Here is a 25,161-nt window from a genome sequence, read left to right on the forward strand (position 1 = left end):
CACTTAAATTACATGGAAAGTTTCTTACATAATAAGCCAAGGGAATTATGAATGAATGAATGAATTTAGATTTCTAGAGTTCACATAGCTGCCCTGAGGCGTCCAAGCGCTAAGAATACCAACTGAAGCTAAAATAAGGAAGGAGGAGTGTCAGCTCCACTATTTACGTGGTGAACAGGAGCGTTTTCAGTTGTTTACGAAAGGAGAGGATGTCGGGGTTAGATCTTAGATGCTGGGGGAGGGCATTCCACAACCTGGCTATATTATAAGAAAAGGAGCAGCCTCCAGATCTTGATTTCTTTATTTGCAATTTATTTGAATTATACTTTAATAAAGCTTTCAAGTAAATAAAGTCCCACATTTTTTTCTCAGGATGAAATCTTTAGGTTTAGATTAATCAAACTAATGTTCTCTCATTGGATTGGATAATCCAAAACTAGAAACAAGCAACTAAATTGGAAGAAATTGTGAACATATATTAGATGATCGCAAAAAAAATAAGAAAGAACTGATTAATTCACTCAAAATTCAAAGTAGGTCAATTCAAAATATATTTACATTATAATAAATAAGGCACTTACATTTATCTTAGATCAGTTTATAACACTAATTTAAGCCCTGTTACCTAATATCAGAATATACCATTGATTGGCTGACATACTAGATGAACCATTATGTTTCCTGATGTATCCCGTGATACCAGTACAGCACACAATTCAGATCTTACAGTAGAGGTGTCCCAATCCAATTTAGGTGATCATTCTTTTGTGCAACAAGGCACCAGGTACAGCCAGGGCAAATTTCAAAATCAATATACCCCATGTGAAATTTGAGTAAGCTATCAGTACTGTCTCTGGGATATATGTCAAGGGCCAGTAACCAAAACATTGGCATATTGTAAAGTTTGTGCATGCCAGCAGAATTACTTTTCGTAAATATGAATTTAGAGTTCTGATTAAAGAGAACTATCGTTCATGGTAACACAAAAACATTATTCAATTTAGGTTTAGAGGTTATATTTTTTTTCCATAAAATAAAACGTAAGAATTTTTCAAAAACAATGAATATGAGCCACTTATTGTTACAAGACTATGTACTTTTTCCACATATTATCCATATCATTCTGAGGTCAGCATTAACACTTAAAATGTTGGCAATGTTATACAAGACAGGTTGGAACTTGAACACCCATTTCACATATTCTACCCTAATTGGACTAGAAGTCTATTTGTGATCTGATTTGTAACACCTCAATTGCTATAAAAGAGCAGATAAGTGAGGTTCTATAGTTTGTAAAACACTGGAGCTTATAAATATGAGATTTGGAGAAACAGTAATGACTATCCAAAATCTACTGGTTCTCACCAAAAATGTACATACTGAGATCCATTCTCCAAAAGTTGAAGTGAAACAGCTATATTGGGTCAATAAAAGGGACATTTCGATCTAAACAACAAAGACTCTAGAGTCCCAGCTAGCTGTACCTTTCATAAAACAACTCTTTAATGGAACAATGAGCTCAATATTTTTATGTAATCTTCAAGCCCTTTGTGTCAGTTACTCCAGTATTTGTTAAAGACATTGAAGCCATTATCACTATGGTAGCCTGTTTTTCTTTCCATAGGAGAATCAATTCATTCATCAATGTACAATGAGTTCTATTAATGTTTGTCATATGGACTCTACTGAGATTTGTAGAAACTACACAGCTGCTCACCATAGACCTATGCCAGTCCACATAAACATTAACTTATTTTATCATGGGCATCTATTCCATGTCTAAAAATATTTTTTTACAGCAACTGGTGCACATCTTTGCCGCTAATTTAGCTAATCATTTTGTTGCATGTATTAAATACTGTCATTTATTTAGCTTCTAATTTGTATATCACAAATCTAATAATGTAAAAACTTGATATCCAAAACGTCTTTTTGACCTTCTCAAATCAAAGATCTACGGTTTCCCTTGCAATTTGATAGGAAGCAGATCAATCTCTTTGCCACTACTATAATAAAAATAAAAAAAATCGATCACTAAACTTCATTTGAAATCAACTGGAAAAAAACATGGTTACTATATGAAAAAGTTAAGTTAAAGATAACTTACGATATGTTCAATATTGTACAAAGATACTGTTCTTCAAATGATGATTATTTTGGAGAGGGCAAATAAGCTTCTTCAACGGAGATACTCCACATGGATAGTACATCATCTCTCCAAAAAAGCCTGGTACACAATCTGTAAGGTACATATTAAAATCAAGACCAATTCTAATCAGTATTGAATCATAGAGTATATACTTATGGACTACATTAATTTATTGTGTGATTAATTAAATCTAAATGCAACCAAATTGAATAAAATACAAATTTTACACTTATGGCTGACTACATTGTTCATAACATACAGAAACTAAAATGAGAGTTAATCACATCACGTTGGTCAACTTTACAGTATAAATACATTGCTAAGAAATTATATTGGGGTAAGAAAAATAAATCATAATCCACTCATTAAAATGTTAAATCGTGTTTAAATGGAATTACAGAACTAAACCAAGGATGCTTCTTTGTCCAGTACACTATTCCTAGAGTAAGCTGCCATTGACAATAGTGGGTCCGTTATGCAATAATGAATATTGTTCTTGATCCCTATTTTTTGAAAAATATCCAGTTAATTCGAAATCCAACCCATTTAAGCATGCATTTAGTGTCAGCACATTTCTAACACCCAAACTGAGCCAAACTGGTTTCTGTAGACCTCTCCAAATTTTTCTCAGACACTGACAAATACTTAGTTGTATAAGCTTTATTCGATAAAAAATATCATAAAAGCCTAAAACCATATACATTTAAAAATGTGAAAGATAAGAAACTTACAACAAATAAAATGCATCACGCTTCATACTATACTTTACAATATAAATTACATTTTAAAAATCATACGTTTAAAAAAGACGAAAAATAAGAAAGGGCAATCCATTTCACAAGCCAATAATGTTATGACGGAAACATGAAGGTTATAGCACTAAGCGTTGGTCACTCGAAACCATGGTTCTGTTCTCACTATTGGCCAGGCGTATCGAGGCTACTGGGGCATCTCAACATTTTTTGCCAGAATCTTTTTTCGTAACAACCATGCGCACCTAAAAACTTGCCTACTCCGCAAATCAATGTCAATGATGATGTATCAGTGCATAAGATGCGGAGTGCAGCACGGTGATTCATTGGGCCAATCATTTGACAGACTGGTTTGAGCCACTTGGCTCTCGCCGATCTGTAGGCCGGACAGGCAAATAAAAGGTGTGCAATAGACTCCTTGTGGTAAGCGCAGCCTGGACAGGGCAGAGATATTGAATTAGGCCCTTTCCAGGTAGCTATCACACTGTTTATGGGAAGGGTCCTTAATCTCAGCTTCACATACAGGACCCTGTCTCTAGGGACCTGTATGAAATCCAGGTAGGGTTCCAATCTACACATGGATTTGTGTTCAAAGAACCCATCAGTAAGTTTCCCTATTTTGGGGTTCAGGAGCTCTTGTGACTGCACCCAATCCCAATAGACATGCTTCAAGTCCTGCTTTGAGGGTGGGACCTGGCTGGCCCATGCCTCTTTGAAACCTATATCTGTTAAGAGCTGTTGAAGGTCGGTTAACCATTTAATCCTGCTCCCTGTATAAGCTACTACCAATTCATCAAGGGCTGCCGCATAATTGGACAATTCAGCAGTCCTTCTTATGAGTGCCCAGAAGAGCAGGGGACACAGTCGTACAATATCCTGGATGGAGCGCCTTCCCATGTCATAAAATAATGGTTTCAGGGGGGTAGAAATAGGGAGGGAAATGAGATCTCTCATGAACTTATTTTCAGATTTGGGAAGCTCACCAACTTTCTCGAAGGCCCATAATTCAGCCCCGTATAGGGCAGAAGGTAATGCTTTACAGTCGAAGACTGCAAGCGCCGGGCCAACTGGCCTACTCCCAGACAGATGTTGTTCTCTGACGATGGCTTCAGACACCCGCTTATGGCTTAGGAGCATCTTGGCTAGATGGGGACCCCACCTCATGTTCTTAGAGACACGGATTCCCAAATAGTCAAAAGACTCGACAGTGTCCAAGGGGGAATCGTTCAGGGTAATGCCATTTCTAAAACGTTTAGACGGGTTGATGGTCATTAATTTTATTTTAGTTGTATTAATTGTCAACCCCCGAGAATTGCAAAAGTGTCCAAACCTGATTAGAAGTTTCTGGAGACCACCCAGTGATTTAGAGATAAAAAGGGTGTCGCCGGCGAACAGCAGGGTAGGTGTCTTCTCTACCGCCAATATGGGAGCGTCTGCTTGTTCCTGCCTAAGATGGTCAACCACCCCGTTGACGAATAAAGAAAACAGGGTGGGGGGCCAGCTCGCATCCCTGTCGGATCTCCCCATTCACCATGATCCTCTCTGTCAGTTGCCCCTGTGATCCCCACCTACTTTTGGCATAGTTGTCATTATGTAGGCGTTTTATAATGTTGAGTATCTGGGGGGAAATGCCCAGTTGTTGGAGGACCTGCCAGAGTTTGTCCCGGGGCACCAGGTCGAACGCAGTCTTCAGATCTATGAAGGCAAGATACCGACTGCCTTTCCCTAAAATCACTATTTTCCAATAGATCATGAAGAATCTGAACACCTGGTCCATTGTTTCCACCTTTTGCCTGAACTCCGCTTGATAGTGGAACAGGATTTTGCCGTCCTCCATCCATGGTCTAATTTTCATGAGGAGGACCCTGCCTACCACCTTCTGGATCACATCGATTAAACTAATCGGACAGTAGTTGGCAGGGTCCTACCTATTCCCCTTCTTGAAAATTGGAACAACCTCTGCTCCTTTCCAAGTGTCTGGGACAGGGGACCCCCTCGCTATCAAGTTCATTGTCAATGAAGAGAGCCCAAGGCTTATGATTGTGCAGAAGCAGAATAAAGATTGGAGAAGTGCTCCTGCTATTGCTGGCCCGTAATATGGTTGGGGATTGGGACATATCTTGTTCTGGTCCCACTATTAATTAGATCCCAAAAAGGTTTTGAGTCCCTCTGCATGGAGGCGTGCTTTAATTCCTGCCAGTGGGACTCATCCCAATTTTGATTAGCTTCCACCTGTGCCCTGGAATACTCCTTTCTTGCTATTTTGATTGCTGGAAGATCTTTTTTCCTAACTGCAAGAGATAGGACTGCCCTCTTTTCCCTGCAGCCCGGGGAATACCATGGGTTAGAGGGCCAAGCTTGGTTTCGCATTGGGCCCGATTTCCCCTCAACGATAAAAATTTAACTCAATTTATCAATTAATTCCTGGTAAAACTGGTGAAAAGTGCACCACAAGTTCCTTATTCTTAGACTCTAAAGCTTCCTTGATGCTTTCCAATTTGTGTTCCTGCTGGGAGACTTTAAGCCATTTAAGGCATCTGTTGCAGTTAAGAGGGAATTACCTCTCTAGTTGACAGGAAAGGAGGGCTATAAGTGTCTGTACCAAGAGATCGCCAGGCATTGTTAATTTGTAAACTGAGAGGGTTATTGTCACTAGCTATGGAGGGTTTAACTACCATGTCCTGGAGGTCCCCCCATAATCGACATCAATAAGAATGTAGTCTATTCTGGACGGGGAGCTTATCCTGTTAAAAGTATTTGCGCCGCTTAAATCGGAGATTGTCCTCCCATTTGCAGCTCTTAAATTAAATTCCAGGGTGAGGGCATTGATTTGAATAGCCCTTTGAGACCACTTCTTAATGGGGTCTAGGCTAAGAGAACGGATAGCCCATTTTGCATCCTCTTCGGCAGTACCCAAAAAATCCTCAGCACTCAGCGGTTCATACGTACAATTAAGGTCCCCCGCTACAATGATGTTTGAACGTGGCGGGGTACAGGATAGCAAACTTTCCAGAGCTGTTATGGTCGGGGATGGCTGGGCATCTGTAGAACCTCTTGCATAGATGTTAAAAAGTTCTAATGCTGTGCTATTGGGTGTGCCTCTAACAGTTGGATGCAAAATGTCCAATGAGAGACAACTGTGGGTGGCAATTGTCCAATTCAGGGTAATACTAACTCAGATTTGAAGCCCCCCAGAGGGGCGGCACTTGCCTGAACTAGTTGCCAGAATGAAGTAGGTAGTATAGCCGGATTTGTGAATGGAGGTTATACTCCAAGTCTCCTGGAATAGACATATCTCGCACTTTTCGACAAATGTATTCTATTCAGGGAGCAGTAATTTCTTCTCTAACCCTGCTACATTCCAGGAGAGGAGGTTGAGTGTGTTTGTATTGGTCCTAGCCTCTACTGCTATCTTAACTGAGGCATCACGTTCCATAGGTGGAATGCTAGGCACAACAGAAAGGGGGTGAACCTCTATCACTGCCCTATAATTTGGTGCAATCACTGGAGCTCGATTAGTGATGTTCAGTCAATCTTGATTGTCAAGCCCGGATAGCACCTCAAACCCATTTATATTCGGTGTAAAGCAGGGTGTCTCATTTAGGTTCCTCTTCGGGGGTTTATAAAAATAGCCCAATGGCAATGCCCAAATAGAGGTAGAAGATAGTGGGCAATGATCCTCGACCTTTAGAATAATTTGAGCAGCCAATGGAGTCCGAAAATTAACAACCACACAGTCCCCCGCTATGGTCTTAGGAGACTGGCCCACCCACGCTACTCTACGAACCATAATAATGTCATTAAACATGGCTGCCCTAAACCTTTTGTGTCTAGTCAGCCAATCTGCTGTTTTATTCCTCAGCTGGCCCCAGGATTCAGTTTGGGCGGGTCTTAGCGCAGGAACACCGGCCAAGACCACGACCAGAGGACAAGCCGCCAGAGGGAGATCTAGGATGTCCCGAGCAGGCTTGGTGGGCACATGGGGTAATGATCTACGGCCATCCCTATGTGGTGCTTGTATAGCCACAGCATCACTATGAGTGGGCTCCTGGGGGAGCAGAGTTTGGGAACCTAATTGCACCCCTTTCACAGACCCACTCATCTCTTGGGAGCTTGTTCTCAATTGCGAAGGAAGGCCCGCGGTGCCAGATAGACGCTGCTTTACCTGTGTATGGTCAGTACGCACATGAGAAACAAACTTATCCATAACTTGTGGGCCAGTTCCCTGCTACGTCCCCCAGACCTTAGTGTAAAGGATGCTGCAGGGTTCCCCCCCCTCTACATGACGATGGTTGGTCCTGACCACCTCTGGATTTACTGTCAAATAGGTGCCTTGTGACAGGAGAGATAGTTTTTCCTCAATCGCCCCCAGTCTAATCAAGAAAGGTGCTAAAAGCCCCGTAATCAGAGACTCAATATGATTCCAGTAATCTAGGTTGCTTTCATGTTCCCCTGCCATTAACCGCATCCGTGCGGCGCGAATTCCCCGCCCATGCTGACTCCGCCTTGCGCGGGCAGAGTCATGACGGAACGGTTCCGTCATCAGCACAGCTCAACCGACGCTGATGACGGAACCGTTCCGTCATCAGCATCGAAGGGGTTAAGGAATCCACGTTATCAATGGCGGGGGCACCATTCGCAGGTCTCAAGGACAACTTTCCACTAGCCCCCGAAGATTGAGATTTAGGTTTGATTTTAGCCCTAGCTCTGGGCCTCAAGGCAATGCCACCCCTTGCGTGCTTAGCAAACAGCTCCCCGGTTCCCCACTCTTGGGATCGGTCTATCCCTAGATTAAGAACACCTCCTGTGGCTTCATTTTCGCGGGTCGATCTTTTAGGTCTGGTGACACGATCACCTCTATCTACCCTTGGTGATTTTGATGGGGGTAGTTGCTGGGTGGTCAAAGCAACAGGGTAATCTGACACAGGAACCTGGGATGGCACCGGCAAGGCCATCTGGATGGTTACACAAGGGGAAAGAACTTTCGCCAGGTCACTAGAATCCCTCAGGGTTGGTGTTTCTGCTACACCCACGTCACGGTTTAGTTCGGTGGTGTCTGTACTAGAACAGGTTATGGGTTGGGGAGCTGCCACTGGGGATTTCGCTTTACTGATGGCCCCCAAAGATGATCTTTTTTGCCCCTTAAGCGGCCCCAGGGAGAGTCTTCTCTCAGTGGAGAGTATCTCATGCTGGAAAATAGATTCAGCCCTATTTAAAAAGGCATCTAGGGTGCCTGCCACACCACCCTCAACCCTCGGCCCAGTTATTTTACGTTTGGTGGCCATTAATCATATAAGTAGAGTCCACTAAAAGAGGAAAAAGTCGATTAGGTGTCACTGACCAGGTCATTTACGATGCGTACAGTACAGATAAAAGGGGGAGTTTTCCAGCCCAGCCTACTCCGAGCTGCGACGGGTGCGGACGGGCACGCCCGCGCCGCGGGAAGCGCAGTGGTGATTTAAGGGCCTCTGGGTGCTATGGGCTGACATCGATAGTATGCGCGGCCTTGGGGGTGCTGGGAAATGAAGTCCCTAATGCCCGTAGCGCCCCACGAGCGGCCATCACCCTCAGCGGAGAATGCAGGCAAAGAGTTGAATAAGGTGGGCAGCCTCCGAGGTCTAGCAGCGTTTATTCTCCTCCCCAAGCGCAGGTTAGCCAGCAAAATTTTGAGAAATGTGTCACACGCCGCGGGAGGCGCAATGGTGATTTAAGCGCCTCGGGACACTTTGTGCTGACGTCGATAGTATGCGCTGCCCTGGAGGTGCTGGGAAATGAAGTCCCTGATGCCCGTAGAGCCCCACGAGCAGCCGTCGCCCTCGGCGAAGAATGCAGGCAAAGAGTTGAATAAACTGGGGAGCCTCCGAGGTCTAGCAGCGTTTATTCTCCTCCCCAGGAGCAGGTTAAAAAGTTCTAATGCTGTGCTATTGGGTGTGCCTCTAACAGTTGGATGCAAAATGTCCAATGAGAGACAACTGTGGGTGGCAATTGTCCAATTCAGGGTAATACTAACTCAGATTTGAAGCCCCCCAGAGGGGCGGCACTTGCCTGAACTAGTTGCCAGAATGAAGTAGGTAGTATGGCCGGATTTATGAATGGAGGTTATACTCCAAGTCTCCTGGAATAGACATATCTCGCACTTTTCGACAAATGTATTCTATTCAGGGAGCAGTAATTTCTTCTCTAACCCTGCTACATTCCAGGAGAGGAGGTTGAGTGTGTTTGTATTGGTCCTAGCCTCTACTGCTATCTTAACTGAGGCATCACGTTCCATAGGTGGAATGCTAGGCACAACAGAAAGGGGGTGAACCTCTATCACTGCCCTATAATTTGGTGCAATCACTGGAGCTCGATTAGTGATGTTCAGTCAATCTTGATTGTCAAGCCCGGATAGCACCTCAAACCCATTTATATTCGGTGTAAAGCAGGGTGTCTCATTTAGGTTCTTCTTCGGGGGTTTATAAAAATAGCCCAATGGCAATGCCCAAATAGAGGTAGAAGATAGTGGGCAATGATCCTCGACCTTTAGAATAATTTGAGCAGCCAATGGAGTCCGAAAATTAACAACCACACAGTCCCCCGCTATGGTCTTAGGAGACTGGCCCACCCACGCTACTCTACGAACCATAATAATGTCATTAAACATGGCTGCCCTAAACCTTTTGTGTCTAGTCAGCCAATCTGCTGTTTTATTCCTCAGCTGGCCCCAGGATTCAGTTTGGGCGGGTCTTAGCGCAGGAACACCGGCCAAGACCACGACCACAGGACAAGCCGCCGGAGGGAGATCTAGGATGTCCCGAGCAGGCTTGGTGGGCACATGGGGTAATGATCTACGGCCATCCCTATGTGGTGCTTGTATAGCCACAGCATCACTATGAGTGGGCTCCTGGGGGAGCAGAGTTTGGGAACCTAATTGCACCCCTTTCACAGACCCACTCATCTCTTGGGAGCTTGTTCTCAATTGCGAAGGAAGGCCCGCGGTGCCAGATAGACGCTGCTTTACCTGTGTATGGTCAGTACGCACATGAGAAACAAACTTATCCATAACTTGTGGGCCAGTTCCCTGCTACGTCCCCCAGACCTTAGTGTAGAGGATGCTGCAGGGTTCCCCCCCCTCTACATGACGATGGTTGGTCCTGACCACCTCTGGATTTACTGTCAAATAGGTGCCTTGTGACAGGAGAGATAGTTTTTCCTCAATCGCTGCCAGTCTAATCAAGAAAGGTGCTAAAAGCCCCGTAATCAGAGACTCAATATGATTCCAGTAATCTAGGTTGCTTTCATGTTCCCCTGCCATTAACCGCATCCGTGCGGCGCGAATTCCCCGCCCATGCTGACTCCGCCTTGCGCGGGCAGAGTCATGACGGAACGGATCCGTCATCAGCACAGCTCAACCGACGCTGATGACGGAACCGTTCCGTCATCAGCATCAAAGGGGTTAAGGAATCCACGTTATCAATGGCGGGGGCACCATTCGCAGGTCTCAAGGACAACTTTCCACTAGCCCCCGAAGATTGAGATTTAGGTTTGATTTTAGCACTAGCTCTGGGCCTCAAGGCAATGCCACCCCTTGCGTGCTTAGCAAACAGCCCTCCGGTTCCCCACTCTTGGGATCGGTCTATCCCTAGATTAAGAACACCTCCTGTGGCTTCATTTTCGCGGGTCGATCTTTTAGGTCTGGTGACACGATCACCTCTATCTACCCTTGGTGATTTTGATGGGGGTAGTTGCTGGGTGGTCAAAGCAACAGGGTAATCTGACACAGGAACCTGGGATGGCACCGGCAAGGCCATCTGGATGGTTACGCAAGGGGAAAGAACTTTCGCCAGGTCACTAGAATCCCTCGGGGTTGGTGTTTCTGCTACACCCACGTCACGGTTTAGTTCGGTGGTGTCTGTACTAGAACAGGTTATGGGTTGGGGAGCTGCCACTGGTGATTTCGCTTTACTGATGGCCCCCAAAGATGATCTTTTTTGCCCCTTAAGCGGCCCCAGGGAGAGTCTTCTCTCAGTGGAGAGTATCTCATGCTGGAAAATAGATTCAGCCCTATTTAAAAAGGCATCTAGGGTGCCTGCCACACCACCCTCAACCCTCGGCCCAGTTATTTTACGTTTGGTGGCCATTAATCATATAAATAGAGTCCACTAAAAGAGGAAAAAGTTGATTAGGTGTAACTGACCAGGTCCTTTACGATGCGTACAGTACAGATAAAAGAGGGGGTTTTCCAGCCCAGCCTACTCCGAGCTGCGACGGGTGCGGACGGGCACGCCCGTGCCGCGGGAAGCGCAGTGGTGATTTAAGCGCCTCGGGACACTTTGGGCTGACGTCGATAGTATGCGCTGCCCTGGAGGTGCTGGGAAATGAAGTCCCTGATGCCCGTAGCACCCCACGAGCAGCCGTCACCCTCGGCGAAGAATGCAGGCAAAGAGTTGAATAAACTGGGGAGCCTCCGAGGTCTAGCAGCGTTTATTCTCCTCCCCAGGAGCAGGTTAGCCAGCAAAATTTTGAGAAATGCGTCCCGCGCCACAGTAGGCGCAGTAGTGATTTAAGCGCCTCCAGGTGCTTTGGGCTGACGTCAATAGTATGTGCGGCCCTGGGGGGTGCTGGGAAATGAAGTCCCTGATGCCCGTAGCGCCCCACGAGTGGCCGTCGCCCTCGGCGAAGAATGCAGGCAAAGAGTTGAATAAACTGGGGAGCCTCCGAGGTCTAGCAGCGTTTATTCTCCTCCCCAGGAGCAGGTTAAAAAGTTCTAATGCTGTGCTATTGGGTGTGCCTCTAACAGTTGGATGCAAAATGTCCAATGAGAGACAACTGTGGGTGGCAATTGTCCAATTCAGGGTAATACTAACTCAGATTTGAAGCCCCCCAGAGGGGCGGCACTTGCCTGAACTAGTTGCCAGAATGAAGTAGGTAGTATAGCCGGATTTGTGAATGGAGGTTATACTCCAAGTCTCCTGGAATAGACATATCTCGCACTTTTCGACAAATGTATTCTATTCAGGGAGCAGTAATTTCTTCTCTAACCCTGCTACATTCCAGGAGAGGAGGTTGAGTGTGTTTGTATTGGTCCTAGCCTCTACTGCTATCTTAACTGAGGCATCACGTTCCATAGGTGGAATGCTAGGCACAACAGAAAGGGGGTGAACCTCTATCACTGCCCTATAATTTGGTGCAATCACTGGAGCTCGATTAGTGATGTTCAGTCAATCTTGATTGTCAAGCCCGGATAGCACCTCAAACCCATTTATATTCGGTGTAAAGCAGGGTGTCTCATTTAGGTTCTTCTTCGGGGGTTTATAAAAATAGCCCAATGGCAATGCCCAAATAGAGGTAGAAGATAGTGGGCAATGATCCTCGACCTTTAGAATAATTTGAGCAGCCAATGGAGTCCGAAAATTAACAACCACACAGTCCCCCGCTATGGTCTTAGGAGACTGGCCCACCCACGCTACTCTACGAACCATAATAATGTCATTAAACATGGCTGCCCTAAACCTTTTGTGTCTAGTCAGCCAATCTGCTGTTTTATTCCTCAGCTGGCCCCAGGATTCAGTTTGGGCGGGTCTTAGCGCAGGAACACCGGCCAAGACCACGACCAGAGGACAAGCCGCCGGAGGGAGATCTAGGATGTCCCGAGCAGGCTTGGTGGGCACATGGGGTAATGATCTACGGCCATCCCTATGTGGTGCTTGTATAGCCACAGCATCACTATGAGTGGGCTCCTGGGGGAGCAGAGTTTGGGAACCTAATTGCACCCCTTTCACAGACCCACTCATCTCTTGGGAGCTTGTTCTCAATTGCGAAGGAAGGCCCGCGGTGCCAGATAGACGCTGCTTTACCTGTGTATGGTCAGTACGCACATGAGAAACAAACTTATCCATAACTTGTGGGCCAGTTCCCTGCTACGTCCCCCAGACCTTAGTGTAGAGGATGCTGCAGGGTTCCCCCCCCCCTCTACATGACGATGGTTGGTCCTGACCACCTCTGGATTTACTGTCAAATAGGTGCCTTGTGACAGGAGAGATAGTTTTTCCTCAATCGCCCCCAGTCTAATCAAGAAAGGTGCTAAAAGCCCCGTAATCAGAGACTCAATATGATTCCAGTAATCTAGGTGGCTTTCATGTTCCCCTGCCATTAACCGCATCCGTGCGGCGCGAATTCCCCGCCCATGCTGACTCCGCCTTGCGCGGGCAGAGTCATGACGGAACGGTTCCGTCATCAGCACAGCTCAACCGACGCTGATGACGGAACCGTTCCGTCATCAGCATCGAAGGGGTTAAGGAATCCACGTTATCAATGGCGGGGGCACCATTCGCAGGTCTCAAGGACAACTTTCCACTAGCCCCCGAAGATTGAGATTTAGGTTTGATTTTAGCACTAGCTCTGGGCCTCAAGGCAATGCCACCCCTTGCGTGCTTAGCAAACAGCTCCCCGGTTCCCCACTCTTGGGATCGGTCTATCCCTAGATTAAGAACACCTCCTGTGGCTTCATTTTCGCGGGTCGATCTTTTAGGTCTGGTGACACGATCACCTCTATCTACCCTTGGTGATTTTGATGGGGGTAGTTGCTGGGTGGTCAAAGCAACAGGGTAATCTGACACAGGAACCTGGGATGGCACCGGCAAGGCCATCTGGATGGTTACACAAGGGGAAAGAACTTTCGCCAGGTCACTAGAATCCCTCGGGGTTGGTGTTTCTGCTACACCCACGTCACGGTTTAGTTCGGTGGTGTCTGTACTAGAACAGGTTATGGGTTGGGGAGCTGTCACTGGTGATTTCGCTTTACTGATGGCCCCCAAAGATAATCTTTTTTGCCCCTTAAGCGGCCCCAGGGAGAGTCTTCTCTCAGTGGAGAGTATCTCATGCTGGAAAATAGATTCAGCCCTATTTAAAAAGGCATCTAGGGTGCCTGCCACACCACCCTCAACCCTCGGCCCAGTTATTTTACATTTGGTGGCCATTAAACATATAAATAGAGTCCACTAAAAGAGGAAAAAGTCGATTAGGTGTCACTGACCAGGTCCTTTACGATGCGTACAGTACAGATAAAAGGGGGGGTTTTCCAGCCCAGCCTACTCCGAGCTGCGACGGGTGCGGACGGGCACGCCCGCGCCGCGGGAAGCGCAGTGGTGATTTAAGGGCCTCCGGGTGCTATGGGCTGACATCGATAGTATGCGCGGCCTTAGGGGTGCTGGGAGATGAAGTCCCTGATGCCCGTAGCGCCCCACGAGCGGCCATCACCCTCAGCGAAGAATGCAGGCAAAGAGTTGAATAAGGTGGGCAGCCTCCGAGGTCTAGCAGCGTTTATTCTCCTCCCCAAGCGCAGGTTAGCCAGCAAAATTTTGAGAAATGTGTCACACGCCGCGGGAGGCGCAATGGTGGTTTAAGCGCCTCGGGACACTTTGGGCTGACGTCGATAGTATGCGCTGCCCTGGAGGTGCTGGGAAATGAAGTCCCTGATGCCCGTAGCACCCCACGAGCAGCCGTCACCCTCGGCGAAGAATGCAGGCAAAGAGTTGAATAAACTGGGGAGCCTCCGAGGTCTAGCAGCGTTTATTCTCCTCCCCAGGAGCAGGTTAGCCAGCAAAATTTTGAGAATGCGTAAAAAAGTTAATATTTTGCAGCAGCTCCCACTCCTTACACTTGGTTAAGCGGCGGTGGGGCCGTAGAGGGTCGCAGGGGGTTCCTACAGGTTTCTCGACATACTCCAGGCGCACAGCATCGAGACAAACTAGAGCACTGACAAATACATAAAATATGTGTCCCAGATTATTTTTGGGTAAGACATAATCAACAGAGAAATGGACACCAACTCCCTTCCATCCAGTTCTACAACACTGCAAAGGAAACAACCAGAAGTGAAGTCTTGCAAACGTATGTTTCTCGTCCAGTTGCATTGGGAGGCGTAAGTATTTTTGGGGAAAACCCTGAACCTTTAATAGTCCTGAATTATAGAAATAGGTTTGGCTTGTTTTATTATATTTTGTTTGGAATATCAGGCATATGTCTGCTTTTCAAAGCATATCAGCTGCATATTGCATGATATAATTGTCATTATCAAACAGCTCTTGTCAAACCAGGTTTTTAGAATGCCATGGCAGCGCGGCCAACCTAAATCTTGGGTAGATATTACTAAACATCACCTCAAATATGCTATGCAAGCAGGTTTGAAACACTTACACAAAAGTAGATTTTGGGCCCGTACTGAGTCGTCTGACAACCCAAACAAAGCTCTCTAATTCTGCACAGAGCATCGTTCCCCCCAGTTAGATGGTTTACCATGCATGTGCGGCTCCTACGCTAAGGCAGAGGATCGTCGCCCGACTGCTCTCAGAGAAGTAGAAAAGGGAAAAATAAAATGATAACGTTATCATTTTATTTTTAATTGCTGTGTGGCTGGGTTAGGTGGGGCCAGGTTAGTGGCACAGGAGGAGGAGTAGTTTACTCGCTTAAATGCGCATGACGGCCAAACAGTCATGCGCACTTTATATGTTCTCCACTGGGCTGTAATACATAGCCTGGGTGGAGAATATGCACAGGCTCCCTGTCCCCATCTGAGCGCCGAACCACGGTGCTCAAATGAATCCCAGGGCTGCATTCAAGCATTGTGATTGGCTTAGGGGAGTCTGTGTGCTTTCTACTTCTTTCGGACTCAAAGTCAGGAAGAGAAGCGGAGAGATGATGAAAGAGGTAGCTGTTTAAAAAAAAACATCGAACCTTCCCCCACCCCTGCCACCCCCGTTCCCTTCCAGCCGCCACTGGACAACAGCACATCAAAGTAGCCAGACCAGGACATAAGAAAGGTCAATCAGAATAGGTTAAGCCCAAAACAGCAGCAAGATAAATGAAGTGTTCCCAATCCGGCATTACAGTTGTTGTTTAGGCGGTTAGTTGGAGATCACCATGGTGCAGCCATTTCCTATCAAGTGCTCACACATCTGTGCACATTTATTATAGTGTGTATTCTCTGGCATTATAGATACACTCTTGTGTTATATCATTTTATCATTTCTTTTACTTTACGGTAGCTTTAGGATTATGCACATGTTATTTCATGCCTGTTGTCTAGTGTCTCCTCTATTCCAACATCCATCCGGGTAGAAAGGATGCTGGTCATGGCTATGTTGAATCCGGCTGTGCCTGAGCAATCCCAAGGAGAATGGGCCACACAAAGGAAAACAATTTAAAGTGCTTGTGGTTCCTTGGGAAATGGGGAGGGTTCATTGTAGAGAATACTGATAATGAGCATGTCTAGGCAGGGACAGCATGAATTGTGCCTACCGTGCCCACCTTTCAGGCCCAGGCCTCTCACCTTACCAGTAGGACCTCGGAACAGTATTGGCCTTTGAATTGTAAACAGGATGGTCCATGGTTCAGTACAACAAACATAGTAGGTAGCCCGTGTCCAGCAACATTTCTGGAGCTAGGGTAAAAGTAGGTTTTCGCCCAGGCTACTACCGGGAAGGGAACCACTGTAAGCATCAAATGTGGCCCCACTGCCAAGGAAAGGAGGCAGCAAAATGTCACTTTACATAGGAGAGCAACTTCTTCGACTAGCAAAGCAGCAGTACTAGCTTCTCTCTTACTCAGGACAAGTACAGCACAGGCTGCAGCCATGCTACTCTTACACAAGAGGATTAAATGAGACAGGTTCTTCATTTCATTTTGCAAGGAACAGGTGACACCTTGTGCAACACAGATAAAGAATTGATTAGGTAGGGTAAGTGCTGTAGGGGTCATACAGGGAAGATGTGCAGGTGGCATGGCAAAGAGGCACTGTCGTTATGGATAATTAAAGCAGGAGTAAAGGTAAGTGTCAAGGGCAGGGAGCTGTCAAGGAAAAGGGGTGGGTGGCACAAAAGTGCAGAAGATGCAGGTTGGGATCCTGGGAGGAACTCTGGGTAGGGAACATGGAGAAGAGCACATGTGCTAGTGACGAAATGCAAGGAGACAAGGGAGGAACAGGAAAGAGCCTACAGCAGGGATCTACATGGGTTAAGGGCTAGTGGGTTGTGTAGAGTGTGGGTGTTGCGGGTGCAGGCAGGTGCAGGAGGCAAAGAAGGCAAAGGTGATGCAAGGAGAGACAGAGACAGAGATGGTGAGTAGTTGCATTGGGTAGCAGAGTGGCGACTGCACATGGAGAAACAAGGAGCACATGTAGGGGCAAGGAAGCAAAGAGGCATGGTGAATAGGATGTGGGTTCACATTTAGAGGAAACAGGCATGGGTAGGGCAGTAAGTGGCACAACTGGTTAGGGTATTGAAGGGAGAAAGATAAGGGACATGGAAGTCCAGTGGTGTCAGTGGCAGTTCGACAAACGGGACAAAGGTGACAAAGAACTACCTGAAGCAAGGTTTGCAGGGAACAAGTAAGGGAAAGGGGACAATATTGGCACAGGAATGTAGGCAATATACCTTCATTACTGTCATCCAGCACATACCATCCTCTGAGCCATCTACCCAATAAAATGGAACAAAATCCATTTCAGCACCATGTAACTCCATTGTATTTACTAGGGGTGGGCAGAAACTCAGCTCTCCCAGCGGAGCGGAAAAAGCCAGCCACCCCCGCTCCCCGGCCCGGTCCCTGCTTCTGAAAGCAGCCAGGCAGGGGAGAGCCTCCCCAGGCCCCAGTGGACCCTCTTCCGCAGCGCCCAGACCCTCGGCTTGCTTGTAGGACAGGGGCTCCCGCACCCTGGGACCCGCCAGAAGGAGCACAAGCCCCGGGCCCGGTCCCAGCTTCCAAACCCTAGCCAGACCGAGGAGAGTCTCCCCGGGCCTTGGTGGATCCCTGTCCCCAGCGCTCGGACCCTTGGCTGGCTTGCAGGACGGGGGCTCCCGCACCCGGGGACACTGGGATGGAGCACAAGCCCCGGGTCCAGCTACTGAAACCTAGCCAGGCGGGGAGAGCCTCCCCGGGCCCCAGTGGACCCCTGTCCCCAGCGCCAGGATCCTCGGCTGGCTTGCAGGACGGGGGGCTCCCGCACACTGGGACGGAGCACAAGCCCCGGGCCTAGCTTCTGTACCCTAGCCAGGCCGGGTAGAGCCTCCTTGGGCCCCAGTGGACCCCCGTCCCCAGCGCCCAGACCCTCTGCTGGTTTGCACAATGGGGTTTCCTGCACCCTGGGACACTGGGACAGAGCAAAGGCCCCGGGCCCAGGCCCAGCTTCTGAACCCTAGCCAGGCCAGGGAGAGCCTCCACGGGTTCCGGTGGACCCCCGTCCCTAGCGCCCGGACCCTCTGCTGGCTTGCAGGGCGGGGGGCTCAGGCACCCTGGGACACTGGGATGGAGCACCAGCCCCGGGCCCAGTTTTCGAACCCTAGCCAGGCCGGGGAGAGCATCCCCGGGCCCTGGTGGACCCCTGTCCCCAGCCCACGGACCCTCGGCTGGCTTGCAGAATGGGGGGTTCCTGCACCCTGGGACACTGGGACAGAGCACAAGCCCCGGGCCCAGCTACTGAAACCTAGCCAGGTGGGGAGAGCCTCCCCGGGCCCCAGTGGACCCCTGTCCCCAGCGCCAGGACCCTCGGCTGGCTTGCAGGACGGGGGGCTCCCGCTCACTGGGACGGAGCACAAGCCCCGGGCCTAGCTTCTGAACCCTAGCCAGGCCAGTTAGAGCATTCTCGGGACCCGGTGGACCCCCGTCCCCAGCGCCCAGACCCTCGGCTGGCTTGCAGAATGGGAGGTTCCTGCACCCTGGGACACTGGGACAGAGCACAGGAACCGTGCCCAGGCCCAGCTTCTGAACCTTTGCCAGGCCAGGGAGAGCCTCCACGGGCTCTGGTGGACCCCCGTCCCTAGCGCCCGGACCCTCTGCTGGCTTGCAGGACGGGGGGCTCACGCAACCTGGGACACTGGGATGGAGCACAAGCCCCGGGCCCAGATTTCGAACCCTAGCCAGGCCGGGGAGAGCCTCCCCGGGCCCTGGTGGACCCCTGTTCCCAGCCCCCGGATCCTCGGCTGGCTTGCAGAACGGGGGGTTACTGCACCCTGGGATACTGGGACAGAGCACAGGCCCCGGGCCCAGGCCCAGCTTCTGAACCCTAGCCAGGCCAGGGAGAGCCGCCCCGGGCCCTGGTGGTCCCTCGTCCCCAGCGCCCAGACCCTCAGCTGGCTTGCAGGATGGGGCTCCCGCAACCTGAGACCCTGGGAAGGAGCACAAGCCCCGGGCCCAGGCCCAGTTTCCGAACCCTAGCTAGGCCGGGAAGAGCATCCCCTGGCCCAGGTGGACCTCTGTTCCCAGCACCCGGATCCTCGGCTGGCTTGCAGGTCAGGGGGCTCCTGCACCCTTGTACACTGGGACAGAGCACAAGCCCTGGGCCCGGGCCCAGCTTCCGAACCCTAGCCAGGCCGGGGAGAGCCTCCCTGGGCCCCGGAGGACCCCCGTCCCCAGCACCTGGACCTTCGGCTGGCTTGCAGGATGGGGGGCTCACGCACCCTGGGACACTGGGATGGAGCACAAGCCCCGGGCCCAGTTTTCGAACCCTAGCCAGGCCGGGGAGAGTATCCCTGGGCCCCGGAGGACCCCCGTCCCCAGCACCTGGACCTTCGGCTGGCTTGCAGGATGGGGGGCTCACGCACCCTGGGACACTGGGATGGAGCACAAGCCCCGGGCCCAGTTTTCGAACCCTAGCCAGGCTGGGGAGAGCATCCCCGGGCCCTGGTGGACCCCTGTCCCCAGCCCGCGGACCCTCGGCTGGCTTGCAGAATGGGGGGTTCCTGCACCCTGGGACACTGGGACAGAGCACAAGCCCCGGGCCCAGCTCCCGAACCCTAGCCAGGCCGGGGAGAGCCTCCCTGGGCCCCGGAGGACCCCCGTCCCCAGCACCTGGACCTTCGGCTGGCTTGCAGGATGGGGGGCTCACGCACCCTGGGACACTGGGATGGAGCACAAGCCCCGGGCCCAGTTTTCGAACCCTAGCCAGGCAGGGGAGAGCATCCCCGGGCCCTGGTGGACCCCTGTCCCCAGCCCGCGGACCCTCGGCTGGCTTGCAGAATAGGGGGTTCCTGCACCCTGGGACACTGGGACAGAGCACAAGCCCCGGGCCCAGCTACTGAAACCTAGCCAGGTGGGGAGAGCCTCCCCGGGCCCCAGTGGACCCCTGTCCCCAGCGCCAGGACCCTCGCCCTGGCTTGCACGACGGGGGGCCCCCGCTCACTGGGATGGAGCACAAGCCCCAGGCCCAGCTCCCGAACCCTAGCCAGGCCGGGGAGAGCCTCCCTGGGCCCTGGAGGACCCCCGTCCCCAGCTCCTGGACCTTCGGCTGGCTTGCAGGATGGGGGCTCCCGCACCCTGGGATACTGGGACGGAGCACAAGCCCCGGCCCCGGTCCCAGCTTCCGAACCCTGGCCAGGCCAGGTAGAGCCTCCCCGGCCCCCGGTGGCCCCCGTCTCCAGTAGACCCTCAGCTGGCTTACAGGACGGGGTGCTCCCGCACCCTTGGATGGAGAACGAGCACCGGTCCCAGCTTCCGAACTCTTGCCAGGCCGGGGAGAGCCTCCCAGGCCCAGGTGGACCCCCTTCCCCAGCACCCGGACCCTCGGGTGGCATGCAGGACTGGGGGCTCTCACACCCTGGGATGGAGCACAAGCCCCGGGCCCAGATCCCGAACCCTAGCCAGGCCGGGGAGAGCCTCCCTGGGCCCCGGAGGACCCCCGTCCACAGCTCCTGAACCTTCGGCTGGCTTGCAGGATGGGGGCTCCCGCACCCTGGGATACTGGGACTGAGCACAAGCTCCGGCCCCGGTCCCAGCTTCCGAACCCTGGCCAGGCCAGGTAGAGCCTCCCCGGCACCCGGTGGCCCCCGTCTCCAGTGCCCAGACCCTCGGCTGGCTTGCAGGACGGGGTGCTCCCGCACCCTTGGATGGAGCACGAGCACCGGTCCCAGCTTCCGAACTCTTGCCAGGCCGGGGAGAGCCTCCCAGGCCCAGGTGGACCCCCTTCCCCAGCACCCGGACCCTCGGGTGGCATGCAGGACTGGGGGCTTTCACACCCTGGGATGGAGCACGAGCCCCGGGCCCAGTCCCAGCTTCCAAACCCTAGCCAGGCCGGGGAGTGCCGACCCAGTGGACCCCCGTTCCCAGCGCCTGGACCCTCGTCTGGAACCAAGGAGGGTTAAGCCCAAGACATGTCCTCTCTTCGACTGCCTGCCCGGGGAGCCCATTTTTCTCGACTATTAAGCCCCCACATAGTGGGGGCTTACAGAACTTTGGGGAAAGGACAAAAGTTGGAGTTAGCCCGGCCGGCCATCTGGTCACCCGGCCCGCAGGGCCATCTGGTCGCTAAGCCAGGCAACCAGATGGCCTGGGATAGTGCCGTACCCAGTCGCCCTTGCAAGGCGCACCGAGGCAGCTGCTCTGGAGGCTCCTTCCCTGGGGCTGCTGCTCACCTCCCTGCCCAACTGGGGCGGGAGCAGTGGGAAGGAGAGGCCCGGCCGTCCCAGGCCATCTGGTCACCCTGCTGACCCTCAAGGGATGGTGGCCCCCTCCCCGCAACCCTGGTGGGGCAGGGACGGGAGGGGGAGGCCCCCATGCCGGAGGGCACGTGGTGGAGGCAGCCTCCCGCGAACCCATGTTACACCCTCCGCGTCCCTTCCGCCGGTCCAAAAGACCCACCCCTGGGTTTGGTGGAGACGGGCGTCCGCGGGCACCCACCCACGCACGGAGAGACAAAAGCTTGGCTCAGAGGATGACTTTCAATAGATCGCAGCAGGGTAGCTGCTCTGCTACTTACGAAACCCTGACACAGAATCAGGTCGTCTATGAATGATTTAGCACGGGGTGCCCCACAAACATGCGGAGCACTAAGGGCGATGGAGGTGGCCCCCTTCCGTCCACACTCCTGTCCCCAAGCGAGCGGCTCTACGCACCAGCCCCCTGAGAGAGACCGGCTATCCCACGCCAACCGAGGCTCCACGGCACTGCAGTATCGTTCCGTTTTAGGGGGGGATTCTGACTTAGAGGAGTTCAGTCATAATCTCATAGATAATAGCTCCACCCCATTGGCTCCTCAGCCAAGCACATACACCAAATATCTGAACCTGCGGTTCCTCTCGTACTGAGCAGGATTACTATTGCAACAACACATCAGTAGGGTAAAACTAACCTGTCTCACGACGGTCTGCACCAAGCTCACGTTCCCTATTAGTGGGTGAACAATCCAACGCTTGGTGAATTCTGCTTCATAATGATAGGAACAGCCGACATCGAAGGATCAAAAAGCGACGTCGCTATGAACGCTTGGCCGCCACAAGCCAGTTATCCCAGTGGTAACACTCCATAATCAACACAGGAGGTGTTGGCGACTCCCAGGGAGTGGTGTTTAGTATTTCTTCAATCACCTCAAGTGTGGCCCTCTGTGGGATGTTAGTATAGAGGGCCTCTACGTCTAGGGTGATAAGGAAATCAATTTGGTCAGTATCTGGGAACTGATCCAGTAGACACAAGATATCTGTTGTGTCCTGTATATATGATGAGATAAGTTTGACTAGCGGCTGTAAAAAATGGTCGAAGAATTGTGAGAGTGGTTCCAAGACAGAGTCTATCCCTGAGACTATTGGGCGGCCTGGTACTGGTGAGACACCCTTATGGATCTTTGGGATCACATAAAAGTAGGGGGTTTTAGGCTCCTTTTTAACAAGGAAGGCCGCTTCATTCTTGCTAAGCCACCCTTGACATTCTGCGGACTCCACTTGTCCCATGATGCTTCTAGTGAGGCGGTCAGTGGGGTTGGGAGGAATGGGGGTATAGTAACGTCTATTGTCCAGTTGTCTAAGACATTCTTTATCATAATCTGTTGTTGCCATGATGACCGTAGCACCACCTTTGTCTGCCTGTTTCACTGTAATAGTGGTGTCATTGGCTAGGGATTCTAGTACTTGCATCTCCAGTTTCGAGATATTGTTGAAATGCTGTGTTCCAGTCAGAGTTTTGACATCTTTGAGTACTGCCTGTTCGTAGGTAAGCACTTCATTGGGGACCATCCCATTATGTGGGGTGAAGGTAGAAGGGTTGTGTAACCCTGAGTCACCAGTTGGTTCTTGGGTTTTGCCCTAGAAGATCGCTTTCAGCCGTATCTTCCTAAAGAATTGATGTACTTCACATGTCTGTTGGAATTTGTCGATTTTAGGTGTAGGGACGAACCGGAGTCCTTTCTGAAGGACTTTCACCTCAGTCTCATTGAGCTGGCGTTCAGATAGATTGCCCACTAGATTCATTTCTTGCTGGTTCGGCTCCTGGTGTCCAACCCCCGTGCTGGGGATTCCTCCCACTAGGACATACGGACTACAAGCTCCTCAGCTTGAATTGCCGCTCTCTTGTGAAACATCATGCTGAGGTGTTTAACCTCTTAGCTGATGAGTCCCCGGATGCTCTATTCCTAACAGAGACATGGCTCACCCTAGATTCAGTGGGAGAGCCTTGGTTGGCTCTTCCTCAAGGCTATGTGTTAGAGACCATTAATAGAGGGGGGGGGGGGGCGGTATTGCAGTGGTTGTTAAGGAGGCTTATACTTTCAACCTGTGTAAGGAGAACATATTGGACTGTGAAAGCACCACATTTAAAATCAGGCTAAACCATAATTTTACAGTATCTGGCCTCCTAATTTACAGGCTCCCGGGCCCTCGAGTTTGTTTGGGGAAGATCTACTGAGTAAAGTGGGACAATTTGCTAGTAAGGCGGTAAATTGTACCATCCTAGAGGATCTCAATCTCCATCTTGAGAACGGTGGGAAAGCCAGCTTCTTGGACGACTTAGAAGCCTTCTAGTTGACGCAGCACGTTCTTGAGGGTACACACGTGGCCGACCATTTATTGGACCTTATCTTTTCCAACCTTAGTCCTATAAAAAGCTATCCACCAGTCCCGCAGGCTTGGACTGACCACTTCTTGGTTTCATTCTCACTGCAGTTGCAGGGCAAAGCTGATTTAATCCGCCCAGCCCAAGTTCTCAAACGCCCCTGGCACAAGTTAGACTTGGATCTTTTTTCTGCCTGGCTGCCTGGGCATAGGCCTCAGTTAACCCCAGATGTGGATGCGGCAAATTTCTGCTTCCAAGAATGGCTGACGTCTGGCCTGGATAGTTGCATTCCGGTTAAACGGGGAGGGAAGGGGCGCGGGCCATCTAATCCTTGGTTTAATGACCCACTAACTCTAGCAAAGAAGGGCTGCAAGCAGCTTGAGCGAGCCTGGAGACGCTCTTATGACGCGGCAGCAAAGTTAGAATATCGGGCGGCTGTTAAGCAGTACCACAAGTGCATTCGGAGAGCACGAGCGGAGTCTGTGGCCAATAAAATCCTGGCCAGCCCTAATCCCGCTAAGACTATCTTCTCTCTGCTCAAAGGCATGAAGAGCGCGGGCGATACTAGGGTTTCTTCTATTGCCTCTAACCATCAGTACGACAAGCTGGCGTGGTACTTCGTCAACAAAGTAGAGCAGATTTACTTGGGCCTACCAAAGGCGGCCTTGCCAATGGAGGGGGAGGCACCAGGAGTGGGGAACTTCTTGGGGGGTAACAGCTTGTCCTCTTTCCCTCCCTTGGCACCCATGGAATTTGAGGCCCTTTGCTTAAAAATTAAATCAGGCTCCCTGGCCGACCCTTTGACACCTGCCCACTTTCGCCAGTTTCACTCCCTGATCTCTCCTGTGAGCTTAGATATAGACAACTTGTCTTTGATGTCAGCATCTGTACCTCGGGCGTGGAAACATGCTAAAGTCATCCCATTGCTAAAATAATTGTCTCTGGACCCTGTCGAACCTGGAAACTATCAGCCTATCTCCCAGCTGCCTTTTTTGGCCAAGTTGGTGGAATCACACGTGAATTCTATTCTGTCTAAATTCATCGAGCAGAATGCTAGTCTTGACCCATCAGAGCATGGTTTCCGATCTCGGCATAGTACAGAGTCTGCGTTACTGGTGGTGTCGGAAGCCATTCGGGGTAGCTTGGAAGTTGGGGACTCTGTGGCGGGGAACATCCTTTACGATGCAACTATTTACCCCGCACTACCATTACAACGCGGGGATTACAACGAAAGTCGTTACAACGACTTTCGCTGGAGGGCGCTGTTGGATAGGGAATAGTTTAATTTTCTATCCACCAACACCTTCCCTACTATCCACGGGGACTGGAGTTGGAATAGAAAATTAAACTATTCCACTATCCAGCGCCCCCCAACGCAAGTCGTTGTAACGACTCAAGTTGTAATCCCCGCATTGTAATGGCATGCGGGGTAAAAGCATGCGTTGTACTGACAACCCTCTGCGGCCTTGG

The 25,161-nt window shown here is 50.6% G+C and overlaps 1 long non-coding RNA gene and 1 pseudogene across 1 annotated transcript in view; both read right to left on the reverse strand.

The window, feature by feature from the left end:
• LOC147730429 (uncharacterized) overlaps positions 1 to 25,161 on the reverse strand; it is a 176,817-nt gene that overhangs the window by 102,923 nt on the left and 48,733 nt on the right. Inside the window, exon 2 of the long non-coding RNA XR_015308577.1 lies at positions 2,108 to 2,239. This is a non-coding gene — a long non-coding RNA (uncharacterized LOC147730429). The remainder of the gene's footprint in view (positions 1 to 2,107; positions 2,240 to 25,161) is intronic.
• Positions 21,564 to 25,161, reverse strand: part of LOC147730430 (28S ribosomal RNA) — an 8,456-nt pseudogene continuing 4,858 nt past the window's right edge.

The sequence above is a fragment of the Lissotriton vulgaris genome, chromosome 2_1, assembly GCF_964263255.1.
Source record: "Lissotriton vulgaris chromosome 2_1, aLisVul1.2, whole genome shotgun sequence".
NCBI lineage: Eukaryota > Metazoa > Chordata > Amphibia > Caudata > Salamandridae > Lissotriton > Lissotriton vulgaris.